The sequence below is a fragment of the Chiloscyllium plagiosum genome, chromosome 21 (assembly GCF_004010195.1).
Source record: "Chiloscyllium plagiosum isolate BGI_BamShark_2017 chromosome 21, ASM401019v2, whole genome shotgun sequence".
Taxonomy (NCBI): Eukaryota; Metazoa; Chordata; class Chondrichthyes; order Orectolobiformes; family Hemiscylliidae; genus Chiloscyllium; species Chiloscyllium plagiosum.
Genome location: NC_057730.1, coordinates 52,762,659 through 52,784,484, shown reverse-complemented (window position 1 = coordinate 52,784,484; position 21,826 = coordinate 52,762,659). Strand labels below are relative to the sequence as shown.

Below are 21,826 nucleotides of genomic sequence, written 5' to 3'. Positions count from 1 at the left end.
TTTTGATCTTCACCCCCATATCCTTTCGTCTCATTGCTGCCCAGACTCTCAAGGCCAATGAAACCAGTTGCCTTCTCTTTTCTGTCAAGAATTGCACCTGTTTGAATAAGTTTCAATTTGAGTTTCTGTCAACATAACAAGCAGACCACACAGATTTGTCTCCAGTTGGATTTAGTGTGTAGTAAAATGAACTCCTCTCCAGGCAGATCCCATGTGAGGTATTGTCCCTTTCTCCAAATGACTCGTTGACTTATAATATGTGATTGTTTAAAGTCAGTGTAAGAAGATTTTACATAAATGAGTAATACACTTGGAAATGAAATATCTTGTGCCTCTCCTGATGTTCCAAGATACTGTGACATCTATAGCAATATATAGGTTTGTGTTTGATCAAATTTGGTATCTTAATATGTAGTTTGTGTTTTAAAATTAACTGAATTGAGGCGGGTACATTAACAACATTTAAAAGGCATTTGGAAAAAACATGGATAGGACAGTATTTGAAGGATGTTGGCCAAGTGTAGGGAAATGGGGTTAGCGTAGGTGGACGTTTTGTCAGCATGGACCAGTTTGGGCCAAAGGGTCTGTCTCCGTGCTGTAGGACTCTGACTCTATGAATGAGTCATAACCACAAGCTTTGTATTAATGACAGGAAACCATCCCAGACAGTTTTCATCCTATTTGTTTAAGAAAGAGGCATTTTAGGTCAGTAGGTCAACTTGACAGAAGCGAAGTCTTATAGTGAGGAATTTTCAAGACTCTTCTGTAAATATGGTGAGAGTGTCCAAGCAAAACGAGTCATCTTTTGTTACAACTCATTCACCCACACCTCTTGACTGAAAACATTTTCACCAGCAAGACTGAAAATAATTCAGTAGTTTATTTTTTTTCTCCAAATATTTCATCTTCAGCAGCTTCATTGGAGATCATTTTAAGTTTTTTGGTGGTTGTATAATATTGTCTATCATTCTGACTACCCATTAATATTTTTCTTGATTTTCAAAGGGAAAATCGAGAAAACAGTGGGAGGCCTAACAACAGATACATGTCATTTTACACTATCTCCCCAGTAAAAATTGTCCATAGTGACTGGGCTTCTAGTTAAAATTGGCTATTTCCAATTAATCTTCCAGACCATTGATACTTGGTGCTTTGCTTTTCATGAGCAGACAGATAGAGATCAAATTATGTTCTTTTTTTAAAATAAAGCATAAGATAATCAATTTCAATCAACTGCCATATTTAAATTATTGCTGTCAGGCTTGCAAAAATGTAAGATTTATGAAACAAAATATTATGAAATACATATCGAGAAAAGGCCACGTAGTTTGAGGACTATTTATCCATGAATAATCTAGCCTGTGACAGATCAACTAAACTCATTCAATTTTTTTAATGGTAAACAAGTGTTTTTATTTGATAATTAATAATTAAGCAAAATCTCAGGCTATTAATACTATTTCATCTAATTCTAATCCAGTCTGACATAAAGATAAAATGAGAGAGTGGTCAGACCAAGGGAATTTTAGGTTAATATTAAATCCAAAAAAAGAATGCAAATTGGCCAAAAGAAACAACAGATCAGAGGACTGGAACCAGTTTAATTCCAACGAATGGAAACAGAGTCAGATTATGAGGGAGAAAATAGAGTTTGAGAATAACTTGGCAGGGGACATAGAAACTGGTTATAAAAGCTTCCAATAAGTACATGAAGAGAAAAAGATTAGTAAAGATGAATATAGGTCCCCTACATTTCGAAATGGGAATTTATAATAGGGAACAAAGAGATGGCAGACCAGTTAAGTACATTAATCTGTTAGCGAGTTTTGAGAAGACTTGTAGCTCAGGTTGAGGTCTGGATGTAGGTTTGTTGGCTGAGCTGGAAAGTTCATTTTTAAACGTTTGGTCACCATACTAGGTAACACCTTCAGTGAGCCTCCAAATGAAGCACTGGTGGTGTAGCCCACTTTTTACTTGTATGTTTGAGTTTCCAAGAGTTGGTGCTGTAATTTCCTGTGGTGATGTCATTTCCTGTTTTTTTCTCATGGGGTGGTAAATGGGATCCAAGTCAGTGTGTTTGATAGAGTTCCGGTTGGAATGTCAAGCTTCTAGGAATTCTTGTGTGTGTTTCTGTTTGGCTTGTGCTAGGATGGATGTGTTGTCCCAGTCATAGTCATAGAGATGTACAGCATGGAAACAGACCCTTCAATCCAACCCGTCCATGCCGACCAGATATCGAAACCCCAATCTAGTCCCACCTGCCAGCATCCGGCCCATATCCTTCCAAACCCTTCCTATTCATATACCCATCCAAATGCTTTTTAAATGTTGCAATTGTACCAGCCTCCACCACTTCCTCTGGTAGCTCATTCCATACATGTACCACTCTCTGCGTGAAAAGGTTGCCCCTTAGGTCTTTTTTATATCTTTCCCCTTTCACCCTAAACCTATGCCCTCTAGTTCTAGACTCCCTGACCCCAGGGAAAAGACTTTGCCTATTTACCCTATCCATGCCCCTCATAATTTTGTAAACCTCTATAAGGTCACCACTCAGCCTCCGACCCTCCAGGGAAAACAGCCCCAGCCTGTTCAGCCTCTTCCTATAGCTCAAATCCTCCAACCCTGACGACATCCTTGTAAATCTTTTCTGAATCCTTTCAAGTTTCACAACATCCTTCCGATAGGAAGGAGACCAGAATTGCATGCAATATTCCAACAGTGGCCTAACCAATGTCCTGTACAGCCACAACATGATCTTCCAACTCCTGTACTCAATACTCTGATCAATAAAGGAATGCTTACTAAATGCTGCCTTCACTATCCTATCTACCTGTGACTCCACATTCAAGGAGCTATGGTGTCCTGTCTCATCTGTATGTGAGGATACTTGTGAGAGTGGGTCATATGGTTTTGCGGTCAGCTGATGTTCATGTATCCTGGTGTCTAGTTTTCTGCCTGTTTGTCCAATATAGTGCTTGTTACAGTTCTTGCAAGGTATTTTGTAAATGATTTATAAATGACATTCCAACCGGAGCTCTATCAACAAACACATTAACTTGGATCCCATTTACCACCCCCTGAGAAAAAGAACAGGAAATGATGTCACCACAGGATATGATGTCACAACAGGAAATTACATCACCAACCCTAGGAAAATCAAATGTATAAATAGAAAGCGGACTACACCACCAGTGCTTCATTTGGAGGCACACTGAAGATGTTACCTAGTATGGTGATGAAACATCTGAAAACGAACCTTCCAGCTCAGCAAGAAAACCTACATCCAGAACATTGATCTGTCTTCACAAAGGAAGATACAAATAACACCTGGAAATATGGGAGAACACAAGGTCTAATGAGAAGGAGGAATTAAAATAGTATTTCTAGGGAAATGGTGTTAGTTTCCCTAACAGATATAATAGAGAAGTACATGGAAGATGGTGATAGAATGGGTCAGAATCAGCTTTATGAAAGGGCTGTTGTACTTGACAAATCTGAAATATTTTGAGGATGCAACTAGTTGAGTGGACAAAGGGAAGCCGGTGAATGTGGTTTTCTTAGATTTTCAGAAGGCCTTCGATAAGATTCCACATAAGAAATTAGCATGCAAAATGAAAGCACATGGGATTGGAGGTCGTGCATGGAAATGGATTGAGAACTGGTTGGCAGACACGAAACAAAGATCAAAATGAACAGGTCTTTTTCTGAGAGGCAGGCAGGCAGTGACTAATGGGGTACTGCAGGGATCAGTAATTTAGTTGGGGAAACTAAGCGTCAGTCTATATGTCCTTGCTCTCTCTGATCTGCCTGTACTGCTCAGAAGCAAAGCTTTTCACTGTATGTAGGTACATGTGACAGTAATCAAATCAAATCAAACCAAACATTTCCAAGTCTACAGATGACACAAGGCTGGGTGGTAGGGTATGTAATGAGGAGGATGTCGAAGCTTCAATATGATTTGAAAATGTTCCTCATGGTAGACTATCTAGCAAGATTAGATCACGTAGAATACAGGGAGAACTAGCCATTTGGATATAGAACTGGCTCGAAGGTAGAAGATAGAACATGGCAGTGGAGGGTTGCTTTTCAGACTGGAGGCCTGTGACCAGGTGTGCCACAAGGATGGAGACAGTGCATTGAGTATAGGAGTTGGGAGGTCCTGTCCACTGCTTTTTGTCATTTATATAAATGATTTGGATGTGAACATGAGGTATAGTTAGGTTTTTAGATGACACCAAAATTGGAGGTGGAGTGGACAGCAAAGAAGGTTACTTCAGAGTACAACGGGATCTTGATCAGATGGGCCAATGGGCTGAGGAATGGCAGATGGATTTTAATTTAGATAAATGTGAGGTGCTGCATTTTGGAAAAGCAAATCAGAGCAAGACTTATACACTTAATGGTAAGTTCCTGGGGAGTGTTGCTGAACAAAGAGACCTTGGAGTGCAGGTTCATAACTCCTTGAAAGTGGAGTCTCTGGTAGAAAGGACAGTGAAGATGATATTTGGTATGCTTTTATTGGTCAGTGCATTGAGTATAGGAGTTGGGAGGTCATGTTGCGGTTGTACAGGACATTGGTTAGGCCACTTTTGGAATATTGTTTGCAATTCTGGTCTCTTTCCTGTCAGAAGGATGTTGTGAAACTTGAAAGGGTTCAGAAAAGATTTACAAAGATGTTGTCAGCGTTGGAAGGGTTTAGCTAAAAGGAGAGGCTGAATAAGCTGGGGTGATGTTTCCCTGGAGCATAAGAGGCTGAGGGGTGACTTTATAAAAGTTTTTAAAATCTTGAGGGCCATGTATAGGGTAAATAAACAAGGTATTTTCCCCGTGATAGAGGAGTCCAAAACTAGAGGGCATTAGTTTAGGTGAGGGGAAAGAGATAAAAGGGACCTAAGGGGCAATGTTTTCACAGAGGATGGTGTGTGTATGGAATGAGCTACCAGAAGTGGTGGAGCAGTCTTGATGTGCCAAATGGCCAGTTCTGCTCCCATATCTTAGAGGAAACTATTGAGGCCACAATGTTGAAAATTTTCAAGAAATGGTATGGTTCTCTGAGCTAACGAGATCTAGGAATATGGGGAGAAAACAGGAACAGGTTTTCTGAGTTGGATGATCATTTTTGAATGTTAGAACAGGCTGAAAGGGCCAAATGACTGACTCCAGCTCCTATTTTTATAAATAATTTAACTCTGGTCAGTTATGTCCTGCAAGATACAACACTGGTGTTCAGAGAAATGTAAGAATCACTGTAAAATCTTATTCTATAAGCTACAAATTTGAGCACATACATTGTTTCCAAATGTAAACCTAATGAGAAATTTGTGCATTGTTAAAGGTGCCATCAGTCTGATAAAGTGCTTAAGTGAATGTGAAAGAACTGTGGTACATGACTGTAAAAGTATGGTTGATGGCTCTTCCTTAACCAATACTGTCAAAAAGAATATTACCTGATCATCCATTCATTTGCCAATTGTGAGATCTTCCCTGTGGCAATAGTATTAGTTATAAAATATGGATGGCTGCATTTCACAAGTAATTCATTGACTATGAAAGCCTTTGGGACATCCTAAAGATGTGAGAAAACATCATATACATTTTTGTTCTTTAACCATGTGTTCTGTAAGAATGGTGCAAGATAATCGCATCTGTGAAATTGGTTAAACATGATGTCAAATCTATTGCAATTCTAGCAGTGGAATTATATCAACAAGATTGTCTTTTATCTTATTTTTAAATCTATTGCTAGCACAAATTTGAGCGCTGGCACCAAAATGTTTCCCCATTGTTTCACTGTATTTAGAATCATCATAGAATCCCTACAGTGTGGAAACAGGCCATTTGGCCCAAACATTTCACACCGACCGTCTAAAGAGTAATCCACCCAAAGTCATTCCTCTACTCTATTATCCTCTATTTACCACTAACTAATGCACCTAATCTACAATCCCTGAACATTATGGGCAATTTAGCATGACCAATTCACCTAACCCGCACATCTTTGGATTGTGGGAGGAAACTGGAGCAGCTGGAGGAAACCCATGCAGACATGGGGAGAATATGCAAACTCCACACAGTCGCCCGAGGCTGGAATTGAACCTGGGTCCCTGGCTCTGTGAAGCAACAGTGCTAACTACTGAGCCACCATGTCCACCCCATTTAGATGCCCCATGTCCATTCACATGCTACAGCTAAGTATCTGGAGAATACTAGGTTGATGTAAATAGCAATGGAAGGATTTCCTTTATGGCATAATGGCTAAGCTTGTCATAATTTGATTCTATATTTTAAAAAAAATTCAATAGTCAGAGTTATACAGCATAGAAACAGGCCCTTTGGCCTGCCACGTCTATGCCTACCTACACGTACCAAACTATAGTAATCCCATTTAGCTGTACTTGGTTCATAGACTACTATGACCTGGCATTTTAAGTGCTTGTCCATATCCTTTTTAAAGGTTGTGAGAGTACCTGAATTCATTATCTTCTCAGGCAAAGCATTCCACACTCCTGTCACCCACTGGGTGAAAAGTGTTTTCCTCATATCCTCTTTCAGCTACGTACTCCTTACCTGAAACATATGCCCTCTGACTTTAGACATGTCTGCCATGGGGAAAAGATTCCCACGATCTACACTATCTATACCTCTCAATTTTCGATACCTCAATCAGATCTCTCCTCAGCCGCCTTTGCAGTAGGGAAAACAATTCCAGCCTAACCAGTCTCACCTAATAAGTGCGATTTTACATCTCAGGCAATATCTCAGGTGCAACCATGTCCTTCCGATAGTATAGTGACCAGAACTGCACACAGTATTCCATCTGTGTCCTAACCAATGCTCTATAAATTAGCAACAAGACTTCCCTGTTCCTTATTCCATGTGTTTGATAATGAGCACAAAAGGATCCTGTAATCTTCCTTCACCCTAACCATCTATGCTGACACCTTCAGAGATCTATAGACATGTCCACCAAGGTCCCTTTGTACCTAGGAACTCCTTTGCACCTAGAACTATCAGACTGCATAGCCTGAGACCATCTTCCTCACTATCAATGCTACCAGTTTTTACGTCATCTGCAAACTTACTAATTATACCTTCTACATTCACATCCACTTTGTTAATATACATAACAGCTTAGCAGCAATTCCTGTGGTACACTGCTGGTCACAGGCTTCTAATCACAAAAACAGCCCTTCCTATCACTCTGCCTCCTATTTGCAGGCCAATGTTGGATTCAGTTTGCCAACTTGTCTTTGGTCCCATGGTTTCTTACATTTTGGACCAGCCTTTCATGTCGGACCTGGTCAAAGGTATTGTTGAAGCCCATATAAATTACATCAATTGTATTTCCCTCATCAATATATTTAGCCATCTTTTCAAAAAACTCAATTAAATCAGTCAGCCATGATGCCCTAGAGTCATACAGCATGGAAACAGACCCTTCGTCCAACCGGTACATGCCGAACATAATCCCAAACAAACTAGTCCTACCTGCCTGCTCCTGGCCCATATCCCTCCGAGCCTTTCCTATTCAATTATCTACCAAATGTGTTTTAAACATTGTAATTGCATCCACATCCACCACTTTCTCAGGAAGTTAATTCCATACATGAACCACCCACGTCCTTCCAACAAATCTTGCTGGCTGTCCTTGATCAATCCCTGCCTTTCCAAGTGTTGATTTAATCCTGTCCCTCAGAATTTTTTTTTCTAATACTTTCCCTACCACTGATGTCACACTAACTGCTCTGTAATTACCTGGCCCATTTGTATTGCCCTTCAAGAACAAAAAAAAACACACAAGCTATTTTCCAGTTCTTTACACTTCACTTCTGGACAGCGAAGAATTACATATCTCTGCCAGGACACCATCAATCTCCTACCTTGTCTCCAATGAGATAATTCTGATCAGGCCCTGGAGATTGATACACCTTTTACGCCTGTTAAACATCTTATACCATCTCCTTATTAATTATAACATGTTCAAGAACCTCATCATCACAAGTGAAATCTTCAGCAACAATGTCTTTCTCCTTTGTGAATACAGATGAGAAATATTTAGTTAAGACCTCACCCCATATCCTCTGGCACTATGCACAGTTTGCTGTCTTGGTCTCTAATAAGCCCAACTCTTTCCCTGGTAATCCTCTTGCTCTTAATATAAAATGCCTTGGGGTTTTCCTTAATCATATCAGTCAAAGATATTTTGTAGCCCCTCTTTACCTTACTAATTTATTATTTTAAGCACATCCCCCTCCCAACATACTCTATACATCTGAAGGGCGTCCCTTGCTTTTAATGCTCTGTAACTAATAATGCTTTAATTTTCTTTATCAAGTTTTCAATATCCCTTGTCTTCTAGGTTCTCTGGACTTGCTACCCTTGCCCTTCACTCCTAGAGGAACACACTAGCCCTGAACACTCACTAAACTACTTTTAATGGACAACCACTTTAGGAATGTAGACTTACCTGTAAGTAACTGCTCCCAGTCTATATTTGCACGATCCTATCTAATGATTTTGAAATTAGTCTTTCCCCAATTTAGACACTCAACCTCTGCACTATTCTTATCGCTTTCCATAATGACATTGAAACAGTGTGTTATGGCCACTATCCCCAAAATGCTCACCCACTGACAGTTCATCCATTTGACCAGCTTCATTTCCCAGGATCAGGTCTAGTACTGCCCTTTCTCTAGTTGGACTATATACGTACTGGCACAAAAAGTTCTTCTGGATGCACTTTAAATTGAGGTGCTGTGTTTTGGAAAGGCAAATCAAGGCAGGATATGTGTACTGCATGGTAAGGTCCTGGGGAGTGCTGCTGAGCAAAGACCTTGGAGCACAGGTTCATAGTTCCTTGAAAGTGGAGTCCCAAGTAAATAGGATAGTGAAGAAGGCATTTGGTATGCTTGCCTTTATTGGCCAGTGCATTCAGTATAGGAGTTGGGAGGTCATGTTGCAGCTGTATAGGACATTGATTAGGCCACTATTGGAATACTGCATGCAATTCTGATCTCCATACTGTAGGAAGGATGTTTGAAACTTGAAAGGGTTTATTTAAAAGGCATTTGGATGGGTATATGAATAGGTAGGGTTTAGATGGATATGGGCCAAATGCTGGCAAATGTGACTAGATTAATTTAGGATATTTGGTTGGCATGGACAAATTGGACTGAAGGGTCTGTTTCTGTGCTGTGTATCTCTCTGACTCTAAAAATTCCACCCTGTCTAATCCTTTCACACTAAGGTGATCCCAGTTAATGTTAGAAAAGTTGATTCCTCTTCCATCTCTCTGATTTGCTTACATAAAACTGCAGATGCTGGAATCCAGAGTGGACAGGCAGGAGGCTGGAAGAACACAGCAAGCCAGGTGGCATCAGGAGGTGGAGAAGTTAACATTTTAGGTATAACCCTTCTTCAGGACTGGAGGTGGGTGTAGAGGAGCTGCAGATAAAAGGAGGGAGGAGGATTTTAGGAGGGGAGATGGGCAGAATGGTGAGGTAGTGATAACTGAACACAGATGGTGGATACAAACTGGTTGGTCAATGGGAGGAATGAATCCGCTTTGTAGCTGGAAGTGTTTACTAAGCTGAGGTTTTATGGGCTGGAGAGAGACAGATGGCAAAAGCCCAGAAGCAGATCCAGTTGAAAGAGAAAAAAAATCTATGCTACCTAAAGGCAATTTAGTTTTGGCAGTCTCCATGCTATCTGAGCTCAAGAAAACAGGGCTGAAAAAAACTCTGAGCTTTTCTTCAAGTTCAGTAAGGAATAGTAAATTATCCTGGAGGGTGGAGGGGTATTGAATGTGCAGAAATTTGCTGAATGGAAAGCCTTGTCATCTCATCAGTTTAGGAAGAAATTAAAGAGTAAAGGAAGGCTCTCAAGCCAGATTTTGCTCTGGGATCTGACTTGTCTGGTATCACCACATCTGCTGGGATCATAACATATCCTTAATCAATACAACTTTAAAAAAAAGAGTTGAAATAACATTTTTATAATGGTTGTGATGTTTGTAAAACCTAGAAGAGCATTCCTTATTTTGAGGTACAGTTTCTTCAACTTACATCTGCCATTTAAAACATCTGGGATCCAACCAGGGCCACTATGCTTAAGAGTGTGTTGTTGTATTTGGTTTGCATTGCACTTGGGATAGCCTGTTAAATGTATACCTCACAATAATATAATTTTAAAAGCCACACCAAGCCTTCAAAAGTGCTGGAACAGCCTAAAGATAAAGTCAAGAATTCAAAGTTACTTTTGAAATTTGATGTATGTAATAACAGCATGTATTAACCATCTTGCATAAACATCTTATAAACCTTAATATTTATAGGGGTATGCTAACTGAAGATTTTTTTGAAGTACATTTGTAAGAGCTAAACTAAATTATCCAGTGCAGTTTGCCAAAGTTTTAAAAACATCCTTCAGACCATAACCTCAGTTGATATGTTGGCTCTAACCACAGGAAAATGACATGATTTCCTTTTTAGTGGTGAACATGAATGCTGAAGCAGCTGCACTGACTCAACAGAAGAAACAATAAGCTGTACTCATGCGCATCAATATGAACCAGTTCATCTCTTGTTTCATTAATTTTGTGTGTGATTTAATAAAATAAATTCTTGTAAATTTTGTCTAGTTTAAAGTTTTATTCTAAGATTTCAACATTCTCCAATTTCAGCATTCTACAGTTGCCAACTGGAAGAATAGAGGAAAAATTGCCTTCATTGGTGCCTTTCACATCATCATATCCCAAAGTGATTGTCTAAAAATGTAACATTTTTAAAAATACTGTCAATGTCTTATAGGTAGCTACAGCAACCAAGTTGTGCATTACAAGGTCTCTCAAATACTAGAGGAATGAACAAATTTTAAGTATTTTTCCCCAAACTTGTACACTCTTCTTCCACTCTGCCTCACAACATTGTACAACCTAAAATGCCACGACCTCCACGGGTGAAGCAAGGTGGCTGGACCCAAATTGACTCCAGCTGGAACAAGGATTGAACCCCATGCTATTGGTAGCAAGTTGATCCACACTGCCCATCAGCCAACTGGGTGAGCAAGGAGTTTGCATTGCAGTAGCAACTTATTCTTATCTGTCCGTTGTAGCCTAGAACTATAGATAATAATGGTTGAGCCTCCAATTCCTTTTCACCATATGACTGACCAGCAATCACTCCCATTCTTAATGCCTGTCATTGGTGTATGTTGAAAGGATTTACAAGTTGTCGCTCCAAGTACTGGGTATCAATGTTGTAGTCATTACGGAGACTCAGATATCATAGGGACAGGAATGGTTGTTGGATGTTCTGAGGTTTAGATGCTTCAAAAGGAATAGGGAGGGAGGTAAGAGGATGATGAGTGGCATTCTAACTGGGGATAGTATAACAGCTGCAGAAAGGGAGGTCATTGAGGAGGGTTTGTCTACTGAGTCATTATGGGTGGAAGTCAGAAACGGGAAGGAACAATCATTTTATTAGCAGTTTTCTATAGACACCCCAATAGGAGATTGGGAGGCAGATTTAGAAATGTGCAGAAGTAATAGGGTTGTTGTCATGGGTGACTTCAACTTCCCTAATATTGATTGGAACCTCCAAAGAGATTGCTGCATCTTTGGTGGTGATCTTTGCGTCTTCATGTCCACTGGTGTAGTACCAGATGATTGGAGGTTGGCAAATATTTTTCCCTTGTTCAAGAAAAGGAATAGGGATAGCCCTGGGAATTACAGACCAGTCAGTCTTACGTCAATGGGCAAATTATTGGAGAGGATTCTGAGAGACAGGATTTATGATTATTTGGAAAAGCAGAGCTTGATTAGAGATAATCAACATGACTTAGTGAGGGGCAGGTCATGCCGCATTATTGAATGCTTTGAGGATGTGACAAAACACATTGATGATAGAGCAGTGGATGTTGTGTATATGGTTTTCAGCAAGACTTTGATAAGATTCCCCATGGTAGGCTCATTCAGAAAGTAAGGCGGCATGGGATACAGGGAAATTTGACTGTCTAGATAGAGAATTAGTTGGCCCATGGATTTCGGAGGATGGTAGTAGATGGAAAGTACTGAGCCTGAAGCTCGGTGATCAGTGGTGTTCTGCAGGGATCTGTTTTGGCACCTCTGCTGTTTGTAATTTTTATAAATGACTTGGATGAGGAAGTGGAAGAGTGGGTTAGTAAGTTTGCTGATGACATGAATATTGTTAGACTTAAAGGTGGTGTGGACGGCTGTTGTAGGTTGCAACGGGTCATTCACAGGATGCAGAGCTGTACAGAGAAGTGGCAGATGGAGATCAACTTGGAAAAGGTCAAATTTGAATGCAGGTTACAAGGTTAAAGGCAGGGTTCTTGGCAGTGTGGAGGAACAGTGGGATCTTGGGGTCCATATCCAAAGATCCCATAAATTTGCCACCCAAGTTGATAGGGTTGTTAAGAAAGCATATGGCATGTTGGCTTTCATTAACAGGGGAATTGAGTTTTAGAGCCGTGAGGTTATGCGGCTGCTCTATAAAGCCCTGGTTAGACCACACTTGGAATATTGTGTTCAGTTCTGGTCACCTCATTATCGGAAGGATGTGAAAGTTGTAGAGAGGGTTCAGAGGAGATTTAGCAGGATGCTGCCTGAACTGGAGGGCATGTCTTATGAAGAAAGGTTGAGGGAGCTAGGGCTTTTCTCAATGGAATGAAGAAGGATGAGAGATGACTTGATAAAGGTGTACAAGATGATGAGGGGCATGGAGTAGATAGCCAGAAATGTTTTCCCAGGGCAGAAATGCCTATCACGAGAGCACAATTTTAAGGTAATTGGAGGAAGGTTTAGGGGAGATGTCAGAGGTGGGTTCTTTTACACAGTGTGGTGACTGCGTGGAATGCACTGCCAGCACTGGCGGTAGAGTCAGATGCATTAGACACATTTAAGCAACTTTTGGATAGGCACGTGGAAGTTAGAACAATGAAGGGTATGTAGGTTAGTTTGTTTTTAGAGTAGGATAAAAGGTTGGCACAACATAGAGGGCCAAAGGGCCTCTACTGTTCTATATTCTGTGTTTTTGGCTGCATTCTGAGTGCATTTTCCTTGGCCGTTATTAAAGTGCAACTTCAGCTTAAAGCTTCTGGGCTGTGCGGTAGGGACGCGGGCTGTGCACCAGAAGACTCATGTTTGTACATTGTACCTTAGTAAAGATACTTAATCTATAGTTTTCAATGTTATAAAAGTTTATTTGAGCAGTAAAAACATCTGTGGGTCTGAAGTACACATCTCTGTCTATATTTAGTTTTTTTTGAGTAAATCTGCTGTAGGGATGGAAATTGGTAGGGATGGAAATTACCCATGAAAAGTACTGTTTTGTAAAACATCACGTTTTCACTCTGAGGTCCTACTGTAATGAAGGGTCATTGTTTTATTTTAATTTGGGAAGTCAGATTCTAAAGTGGGTGAAATGGATTTTAGTTTTCAGGTTTGTGAAAGTATAACTTTTTTTAAGAAAGGTTAGACAGTAATTTTTGAACTGTGGGTTTAAAATAGCATTTCCAAGATATCATGTGATAATTACTCAGGTGTTTGCATGGTGGCTCAGTGGTTAGCACTGCTGCCTCTCAGCACCAAGGACTCTGGTTCGATTCTAGGCTTGGGCGACTGTGTGGAGTTTGCACATTCTCCCCGTGTCTGTGTGGGTTTGTTCCGGTTTCCTCCCACAGTCCAAAGATTTGTAGGTTAGGTGAATTGGCCATGCTAAATTGGCCATAGTGTTAAGGGATGTGTAGGTGCATTAGTCAGGGCCAATGTAGAGTAATTGGGTAGGGGAATGGGTCTGAATAGGTTATTCTTTTGGAGGTTCGGCGTGGACTTGTTGGGCCAAATGGCTTGTTTCCACACTGTAGGGATTCTATGAACTTCTATGAAACCAGAGTGACTGCGCACAAGAGTTTGTTCAGAAATAAATTGTTAGTAGCAGTGTCTAAGCAATCAAAGCTGAAGACCAGTCTTGAGTTACTTAGAAGTCAGTGAGAAGAAATCTGAAGCAGAAAGCTTTTGAGGTGTCAGCAGGGAAAATGCCCGACAAAGTTGTTGAAAACATGAATATAACAAACCCAGAATAACTAATAAGTGAATTGAGTTACTGGTTTGATTTCAGGCTCTTCTCAACTAAAGCTAACAGTGTCAAATTAATGTACAACAGCAATTTGCAAAAAAAGAATGATTACAGCTGTGCCAGGCAAGCAAGAGGCTTTAGTGTGGAGATAGGGGTTACTCTTCACTGAGCATTCAGTGTCTGTAAAATTATTGCTGGGATAAAAGGGATGAATCATTCTTTCTTATGTTTGTGAAGAGATCTTTCAAATACTTTTTGTATGGTGGAATTTAGTTTGTGTTTTTCTTTTGCATGATAAACCTTTGTTCCTTGTTTAAAAATACATTGGCAGCCTCTCGTGAAAATATATAGTGACTGATCTTCATGGTAAACCGCAAGAAAAATTAAACTTTTCATCTATCAAGCCAAGTTTCGTTCTGGGGTCTGATTTGTCCAACTACTATCCAGAGCTCGGATCATACTACTACTTATGAAAGACAGGTTATTGGTAAGATTGTAATGATTTCAAAGTTTAAACAGAAATCACGTGATTGCTAAAACAACTTTATGATGCACTTTAAAAGATGCATATGACTACAAGGACAGATAATAAAAAAAACTATTAGTTTATCAGAAAATGAAACATTTTGTGATTGTGTTTTAAAGATCAAAAAAATGTGGAGAAGCTGGTTTTGCTCCAGCCAGAAATGATCACACTGAGTTTTTGTCTTATGAAGTCTTAAAAGTTTCAAAACCCAAGTTATTTTCAGCTAAGAGTCATTACAAACATTGACTAATTTTTCTTTTCTAAGCCATACATTGAAACATAGACAGCCAACTGTCGTATATATAGTGAAAAGTGAATTTCCATGGACCTGGCCTCTGTTCGCTTCCCAAATTCTGCAAAATTTAAAATTCAACCTTAGTGTCACCTAATACTCTGTCGTTCTTAGTCATCACCCAGTTTTGCAGAATTGCTAAAGTGCATAAGGGGGCCCATTCAACCAATTGTGTCTGAAACTCCAAAAATATCTGAATGCATGTGCCCAAGCGTTGCAAATTGTTACTATTGCTTAAATATATTCTGTAATCTTGTGTTGAGCTGAACAAATGAGTAAAAGTTCCTGGATTTGGTTCCTAATTGACTTATTCCATTCCTGCTCTGACTGGAATGTTATATTAGTCTATAGTGAAGGGCTCCTGCTCACACCCAGCAGCTTGTTTGGAGAAGACTTTATGGTCCTAGTCTAACAGATTCAACATTTGCTATCTAAGTTAACGTATGAAGCAGCTCATTTGGACGAAATAGCAGTCAGAGGACTGCTATTACAAAAGGAGCTGCATACAGATAAATCCCTTCACCCTGTGGAGAAGAGAAGAAAAGCCTGCAGTTTTGGGGGGTGAATGGTCCTTAAATTCAGAAAGAAATAGTTTATGTAATTGTCTCCCTGAATGATATGCTATGCAAATAGGTATCTAACTGACTTTTTCAGCTGATTTCCCCTGACAAAGAAGCAACGCTCCGAAAGCTTGAGTTCAAATAAACTTGTTGGACTATAACCTGGTGTCATACGACTTCTGATTTTGTCCACCCCAGTCCAACACCAACACCTCCACGTCATGAAGTTTTCAGTGACACTAGAATGTGAATCCATTTACTAACTTTACGAGTCAGTTCTTGGTGTCAGGTTTATGATTCCTTATACTCTTAAGTCTTTAGTTAAATTGAATCGGTCATGTGTTATAGCTACCGTGATGCTCGCCATTATTTTTTGCTTTTTAAAAAAAAAGAAAAACTAGGGAAATAAGGTTATTATCTTATATTTCTCATTCCTGTTGTTGTGCTTTCTAATATTTCCAATAGTGGATGGGCAATGATTTTGGCTGCATTCATATCACTTGATCTCTCCTGGCCTCGTGTCTCCTCTTCCATCCTTTATTTCTCCAGTAATATGCTCATTCTTGTCCACTTTACTTCCACTCTTCCTGATATTTGTTGGTTGAACCATTGCATTCTGGTTCCTTGAAACTCATTGCCTTTCCTCCCTTCACCCACTTTCTACATCCCATATCACCTTGTTTCCACGTTTCAACATTTCACACGACTGTGATGCCATCTGCTTCTAATTGTAATCATTTTTAATTATTCTCAAGACAACTTGTTTGTAGTCAAGAACTTCACCACAGTAACTGACACCATTTTGTGAAATTTAAATGGATAAGCGACTTCCTCCAACTCTTGGGGAAGATGATGGTCATATCACTAGAAATCCAGTGTTGTGGGGATGAGCTCAAATCCTACTATGGCAACTGGATGAAATTTAATTTGAATAAATTTGGAATTGCAATTAATGTCATTGGTGACTCTGAAACTACCGATGATTGTTGTAAGAAAACATTTTAAATAAAACTCATGGTGTGGGGGTAACATAGAAAATTGACGAGCTATTAGGAAATCAACAGTCTGCATAAATGTATATTTCTTTCTGGTTGGCAAGATGCAATGAATGTTGTATCATAGGGATCGGTTTGGACCTCCGTTTTACAATTTATGTAAGTGACTTGGATGAAGAAATTGAATAATGATTTTCTAAATTTACACATGACACAAACATAGGATGGAAAGTAAATTATAAAGAGGACATCTGGAAGATGTAAAGATATATGGATATGTTGAGCGTGGGCAAAGTTTTGGCAGATGGATAATAATGTCAAAATGTGAAATTGTCCATTTTGACAAGAAGATTGTAAAAGAAGTATTTTATCTAATGGTGAGAGACTGCAGAGCTCTAAGATGTAGGGGGATCTGAATAACCTAGTGCACAAATTACACATGGCCAGACTGCAGTTATAACAAGTAATTAGGAAAGCTAATAAAATGTTAACTATGAGGGGAATTTAATACAAAAGGACATTATGCTTCATTTATGTACATTTTAGTTTCATTATTTAAGGAAGAATGTAATTGCATTGGACATAGTCTAGATTGAGTGGTGCTGGAAAAGCACAGCAGTTCAGGCAGCATCCGAGGAGCAGTAAAATTGACGTTTCATCAGGGCAAAAGCCCTTCATCAGGATTACTCCTCGGATGCTGCCTGAACTTCTGTGCTTTTCCAGCACCACTCTAATCTAGATTCTGGTTTCCAGCATCTGCAGTCATTGTGTTTGCCTAGTTTTTACCTTGCATTGGACCTAGTTCAGCGTTTACTAAACCCATAACTAGAACTGTTGGGTTGTCTTGTGAATAAAGATTGGAAGGCTCAACTTATATCCCATTGGTATTTAACAGAGTAAGAGGCAATTTCGGTGAAGCATAAGAACCCAAAGGACAGAATGCATGTGACAAGAATGTTTCCTCTTGACAGAATCTATAATTGTTGTTTTAAAGTAAGGAGTTGCTCATTTTAAGGTAAAGGGAAGGAAAATGTTTTTCTCATAAGGGGCTCATGAGTCGTTTGAAGTTTCTTCCTTTAAAACACTTCCTTAGTAAGCGTGAAATATGGTATAAATCTGCAATTGCAAAGCAACAGTAACTGAATCATGGCAACATTCATCTTTAAGGCAGAGGTAGATAGTTGCTTGATAAGCAAAGCAATGAAAGGTTTTAGGGAATAGACAGAAATGTGGAGTAGTTAAATCAGCCATGATTTTATTGAATGGCAGGAGAAGGCTTGAGGTACCTACTAGTGGCCTATAGCTGCTCCTAATTCTTCATATGTTTGTATTTTGGTCTCCGTTTTCCTTTAGGGAAGGAAATTTGCTGATCATATCTGGTCTGGCCAACATGTGAATGTAGACCTATGGCAATTTGCTTTGATTTATTATTGTTACATGCACTGTAACAATAGAGAGAGTGCAAAGTATTGTTTTATGAGCTAACAAGATAAATCATACCTTACATAGATCGGGGTAATAACAGAATGTAGTGTTACAGAGAAGGTGCGGAGAAAGATCAATTCTGTTTTATGAGAGGACTGTGCAAAAAATTGATAACAGCAGGGAAGAAGTTCTTAAATCTGTTGGTATATGTTTTGAAACTTTTGTCCCTTCTGCCCCATGTACGAGTGTGAAAGAGAGTATGACCAGGGTGGAAAGGGTCTTTGATAATGTTGACTGCTTTCCCAAGGCAATGAGAAATGTAGACAGAATCAATGGGAGGGAGGCTGGTTTTCAAGGGCTGCATTCACAACTCTAATTTATTATGGTGTTGGGGAGAGCAGTTGGCATACCAAGTTATGATGCATCCAGATGGGATGTTTTCTATGGTGCATCTATAAAAATTGGTAAGAGCCATTGTAGACGTGCCAAATTTCCTTCAACTGTAATATCGAAATGGATAGACCAGGATAGATTGGTGATAATTACTCCTCGGAACTTGAAGCTCATGACCACCTCCACCTCAGCGCCATTGGTACAGATGGGGGTTTGTCCTCCACTCTGCTTTCTGAAGTCAACTACCACTCCTTCATTTTGTTGCCATTGAGGGAGAGATTGTTGTCTTTACACCATGCCACTATGCTGTCTATCTCCTCCCTGTACTCTGTCTCATCTTTGTTTGAGGTTCAACCCACTACAGAGGTTTCATGAACAAATTTGTAAATGGAGTTAGAGTTGAACTTGGCAGGCAGTCGTGTGTATAAGGAGTATATTAAGGGACTGAGTATATCGTGTTGAGAATAATTGTGGAGGAGGTGTTATTGACCTATCCTTACTGATTGTAATCTGCAAGTCTGGAAGTCAAAGATCCAATTGCCAAGGGCGAAGCAGAGTCCAAGATCTCAGTTTTGAGATGGGTTTTGCTGGAAATTATGGTGTTCACGGCGAAGCTAAAGTGAATAAATAGAAGTGTGATGGAGGTGTGGTTTGTAATACAGATGTTCCAGGGATGAGTGCAGGGCCCGGGAGATGGTGACTGCCATTGACCTATTGTGACAGTAGGCGAATTGTAGTGGGACAAGGCAATCTGGGAGGCTGGAGTTGATGCGTACCACGACTAACCTTTCGAAGTGCTTCATAATGATGGATGTCAAGATCACTGGGTGGTAGTCATAAAGGCATGTTGCCCGATTTTTCTTTGGCTCTGATGGATGATGGTGGCCTTGTTGAAGCAGGTAGGAACCTCACATCATGGTAAGGAGGAGTTAAAGTTGTCAGGAAATACTCCCTTTAGCTGGTCAACACAGGATCTCAGTCCATGGCTGGGGACTCCATATAGGCCAGATGCTTTCTGTGCATTCACCCTGAAGGCTGATCTGATGTCTGTGGCGGTGACTGTCAGGGCAGATGACATCATTTCACTGACCTTCCATTCAAAATGAGCATAGTACATTGAACTCATTGAGGAGGGATGCATTTTTGTCAGCGGTTCTTCTGTTGGACTTCACTTTATATCCCATTATTTCATGTAAGCCTTGCCACAGTTGATGTGTGTGGTTAGTCTTGTATTCGCTCTTGGTGTCCCTGAAGGCTTTGCGAAGATCGTACCTAGATTTCCGGTATAGGTCAGGACCACCTGACTTGAACGCCTCAGACTTGGACATCAGTCGGGAGTGGATCTTACAGTTCGTTTATGGTTTTTGGTCAGGGAACATTCAGATTAACTTCTTTGGGACACAGTCCTCTAAACACTTAGTGATGAATTCTGTCACAGTGATGGCATACTCGTTTAGGTTGGCTGCTGAGTTCTTGAATACAGACTAGTTCACTGATTCCAAGCACTCATGTTGGAGCTCGGCCATTACCTCAGACCAGCACTGTATGATTCCCTGTACAGATTCTCTCGCTTCAGTTTCTAATTGTAAGCTGGGAGAAGAAGCACGTCGTGATCTGCAGGTGGGGATTGAAGTCGTAGCCATCTTTGGTTGTGTTGCAATGGTCTAGGTCTCTGGTAGAATTGGTGATGTGTAAATGGTATCTTGATAGCACACTCTTTTAGATTGGTCTGGTTGATTAACGCTGGCTATGATGAACGATGCCTCAAAGTATTCTGTCTCTAGGTAGACTGTTGCAGTGCATATTTCATCAAGTGCACTCTTCACTTCCACATGGGGTGGGATGTAAACTGCTATTAGGATACTAGAAGTAAACTCCTGTGGCAGATCGTAGGGACAGTTCTTCACCGTTAGATGTTCTAGTTCTGGAAGCAGTAACTTGCCAGGGTCAACGCATCTGACCACGAAGAGGTGTTGATCAGGAGGCAGCTCCTCTGTCCGATGTGATTGTGATTGACTCTTAACTACCCTGTAAAGTGGACAAGCAAGCCTATCAGTTCAAGGGCAATAAAGGATGAACAGCAAACACTGACTTTGTCAGCAACATCTGTATCCCACAAAAGAATAAATTTTCAAGCAAAACCGCAGATGGTCAAAACAGCAATCCTGCAAGAAATTTAAATGGTTCTTTTTAAAAATTGATGCAAATCACCTGCCTGACAAATGTTTTGGGCCCTTAAATAGTAGGTTATGACCATAGAAACCGCTACTTCATAAACTGTTATATGAAACTACACTTTGTAAATATAAATTTTTGTAGATGTTTTCATTGTATTTATCTGGCAAATTGACATGCATGTTATATAATTGGATTACATCTGCAGAAATTAGTAAGCATTAGTTAAATGTTTTCAGAATGTATGGTTGAATGCAATACAAATAATTGACATTGTGTGCATGCCATTTAAAATCTCTATCCATTTGTTTGGCTTCTTTTCTCCAATTCCAGATCCCCTATACTATCTGTAAGCTCAAAGAAACCTACAGTAATTAGATAAGCCACCTTGCTGCTCAGCACCACCCTCATGACCTGTCCCACATGTCCATCTTCCTTCCCACCTATCCACTCCACCCTCCCCTCTGACCTATCACCATTACCTCCCACCTCCATCTATCTATTGTACTCTCAGCTACCTCCACCTCACCAGCCCCAACCCCTTCCTATTTATCTCACCACCCCCGAGGCTCCCAACCTCATTCCTGATGAAGGGGTTTTGCCCGAAACACACTTTCCTGCTCCTCTGATGCTGCCTGACCTGTGCTTTTCCAGCGCCACATTCTCAATTCCAAATAATGTGCTGTGTCTCTCACCACAGCTACAGTATTTTTCTGTCTTTGTCAGTGCCATGCATGTACATAAGTAATAATGAACGAAGCTCTATTTGTTGTGCTTTGTAATGACCTGCACAAATTAAATGAAACAGAAATATCATGGTTGGGAATAATGCATAGCTCTCAACCTGGTAACTGAGTGAATGTTGCCAGATTCAGTTACTGTTACTTTGCAACCGAAGATACTTATCATGTCAGATACCTCAGTGGTGACTGACTCAACACTGACATCTTCCATGAACCCACTGACTCCCACAGCTACCTGGACTACACCTCCTCCCACCCTGCCTCCTATAAAAACGCTATCCCTTATTCCCAATACCTCTGCCTCTGCTGCATCTGCTCCCAGGAGGACCAGTTCCACCATAGAATACACCAGATGGCCTCCTCCTTTAAAGATGGCAATTTCCCCTCCCATGTGGTTGATGATACCTTCCAGTGCATCTCATCCACTTCCCGCACCTCCGCCCTTGGACCACCCCTTCAACCGCAACAAGGACAGAACCCCCCCACCTCCCCGGTCCTCACCTTCCACCCCACCAACCTCCGTATCATGCTCCGCCATTCCCGCCACCCACAAATGGACCCCACTACCAGAGATATATTTCTCTCCCCCCCCCTATCTGCTTTCCCGAAAGACCATTCCCT

General features: G+C 40.4%; 1 protein-coding gene across 7 annotated transcripts in view; it reads left to right on the top strand.

The window, feature by feature from the left end:
* mrtfba (myocardin related transcription factor Ba) overlaps nt 1-21,826 on the top strand; it is a 238,705-nt gene that overhangs the window by 63,354 nt on the left and 153,525 nt on the right. For 2 of the 7 annotated variants that reach the window (XM_043712102.1, XM_043712103.1), the window contains exon 1: nt 14,481-14,583. The exons of 4 other annotated variants lie outside the window; for them this stretch is intronic. The gene's annotated coding sequence lies outside the window, so the exon portion shown is untranslated. Of the gene's footprint in view, nt 1-14,475; nt 14,584-21,826 lie in introns of those variants that run through there. One more of the 7 variants, XM_043712099.1, reaches the window with a different exon arrangement.